This window comes from Echinops telfairi, unplaced genomic scaffold (genome assembly GCF_000313985.2).
Source record: "Echinops telfairi isolate 266 unplaced genomic scaffold, ASM31398v2 ScPeMD7_2;HRSCAF=8, whole genome shotgun sequence".
Classification (NCBI taxonomy): domain Eukaryota; kingdom Metazoa; phylum Chordata; class Mammalia; order Afrosoricida; family Tenrecidae; genus Echinops; species Echinops telfairi.
In genome coordinates, this window is record NW_022103898.1 from 54,724,481 (window position 1) to 54,727,445 (window position 2,965).

A 2,965-nucleotide genomic window follows, 5' to 3' on the forward strand; every position below is an offset into this window, starting at 1 on the left:
GCTTATACTCGAGTGCATATGGAAGGTTTCTGAGATGTCATAACCTGGTGCGTTACCAAGCATGATGTCTTTCTCCAGTTAGTGCCGCCTCACAACATACTTGAGACAAAATATCACCATCTGCACTTCGAAGGAGAATTCTGATTATCTATCATTTAGCAATTATAACTTCATGTCTTTCTAATTTTTTTTCCTACAAAACTTTCTTTTAGAAGACTTATGTGCAACTTCAGGAACTCTGGTGGCATCGTGGTTATGTGTTGGCCTGCCTAACCCCAAGGTCAGAAGTTCAAAACTTCCAGGCAGCTCTATGGGAGAAAGATGGGGCTTTCTACACCCGTAAAGAATTACAGTCTTGGAAACTCACTGGGGCCATTTCACCCTGCCTTTTAGAGTTGCTATGAGTCAGAATGGTTGTGTGTGTGTGTGTGTGTGTGTGTGTGTGTGTGTGTGTGTGTGTGTAATTAGGACAAAAGTATTTTCACAGAAAAATATTTTTTATTAAATTAAATCAGAAAGCGACAGCATTTTTTAGGAATTGGTTAGGGCAAAACCCTGTCTTTTCAAAACTGTCTAAAATGTGTCACATAACTTCCTTCCTGTCCCTTTTGTCCAGATAACTTATATCAGTCTATGTAAGATTGTTTTCTCTCTCTGAGAACCAGAAGAAAGAGGAGAGAGGTCTAATGTACTGGAATTCTCCAGAAAAGCAAAGCCAGTAGTCACTGGCTCTGAATTGCCCTCTGAATCACCCTTTCCGTTGGGCATGTGAACACGGCCCAGATGAGCTAATCAGAATCTTGGACATTCTCATAGTATGTGGCCCCACATTTGAAATGACAATAAGACTGTTGCCACTGAGTCGCTTTTGACTCCTGGTGCCATCACGAGAGCAGAGTCAAACAGCCTTCATGGCTGTGACACTCCAAAGCAGATCACCAGGCCGCTCAACAGAGGCCACCAGGTGAATGTGAACTGCCAGACTTTCAGTTAGCAACCCAGTGCGTAAATATTTGTGCTCCCCACAGGCTCGTACAGCTCCACCTGGACTTGTTCCAAAGTCGCAATGGGGTCCAAGTCTAAGTCCTGTTCATTGAGCCTATGCCTGCTTTCAGTTCAGCAGTTGATGCTAGAACATTTTTGGCCCTTTTCCTTCCTCCTACCTGGGGAAAAAACAGAGGCAAAGGCTTCAGCTGGCCTGTGCTCCCAGCCCTGCCTCCTTCCCGTTAGGCAGCCCAGCTAATAGTAGTCTGGACATGCGGTGAGGGAACTCATCTCCAGTTAGATCTTCCATTTTCACATTCCACAGGGACTCTGCTCTCTCACAACAGAAAGCTGCCCTGTGGCCATTTTTGCCATGATGCCACAGTTACTGGGCACCAAGGCTTCACTGAACGCCACCCCTCCATTCTTCCTTTTCCCAAACAATGATTTTTGCCATATTTCAATACATCAGTCTTGTCCTAGCAAATTCTATTTTTGACATGAACTGTGACAGGGTCACCTAGATCATTCCCAGGTTAAAAAATTTACTAGGAGGACTCTTGCACCTCAGGACATTGTAGTACCCATGGAGTGTTTCATTACAGGGAAAGGTTATAAAGCAAAACCTGCATGGGAAGAAGGTCAGATGAGACAAAGTTTCAGCTTGCAAGAGTCCTTTCCCAATGCAGTCACAAAAGACGGGCTCTGTGCCCCCTACAATGGGTTGTGCCAACATGTGTGAACCACTGTCTACCAGAGAAGCTCATTAGAGATCAGTGCCCTGGGGTCTTTTGGAGGACTGATCACAGTCCTAGCACAGAACAAAATCCCAGACTCTCAAGAGGATTCAGAAGAGGACATGGACCAAGGGATAGCATTACTGATGTCAGATAGATATTAATTGAAAGCAGAGAATACTAGAAAGATGTTGTGCTAGTCTGGGAAGACTATAGAAACAAAATTCATAGACACTCATATTTTATATGAGTTTTATATAAAGGGTAAGTGTACATTAAGAAAGCTTCCCAACCCAGCCCAGTCCAAGCCCATAAGTCCAACATTAGCCCATATGCCCAACACCAATCTACAAAGTCCTCAAATTTACAAAACACACGCAATGACACCGAATGCAGGAAGAAAGCCGAATAAGTGAGCGTGTAAGCAACTCAGTGGTGGCAGGGGTCTCCATGTGGTTTCTCCAGCACCCAGGGCTGCATCAGGGTAGGGCCATGTGGCTCCTCCTCAGGGATGTCTCACAGGAAGTGAGCCTTGCCAGCTGAAGCAGGGAACTAGCTAAGGCAGCTGCATGCTGGTCCGACCATCAGAGAGCAAGAGACCAGAAAGGCATGGCCAGGTTGGCACAATAAACTTTAACTATTAGAGATGTTTACTTATGTTTTATTGACTATACCAAGGAAGTTAACTGTGTGGACCATAGCAAACTATGGATAGCCTTGAGAAGAATGGGAATTCCAGAACACCTCCTTGTGCTCATGTGGAATTTGTGCATGGATCAAGAGGCAGTTGTGCAAACAGAATATGGGGATACTGCCTAGTAGGTACATTAACATAATGAAAACTTGTGTCCTGAGGAGTTGGTCTCATTCAGGTATTGATGGAAATAGATATAAGGCTCAAACAGTAAATTTGTTGTTTGTTTGCTGATCTGAGCAGAAAAAAGAACTGGCTATTTTGATTCAGCTGAATGAGCTCTGCTCCAACGTCAACTGGAGTAATGAGATGAGGCTCAAGGAACTGCACCACCACAGGAGGACAGCTGCTCCACATCTTCTGAAACTATTCATGTGTATTACGCCAAGTCAAAATAACACTACTAGGGTTTCAGTTCATACATGCATGAGTTTATTCCAAACTAAATGAAATGTGTTTAAAGATATCTCTGTAATCAGTGGATGGCAGCAGACAAGTTCTCTCAGTAATTTGCTTGTCTGAGTCTCATTAGGGTGTATTCACACAAAAA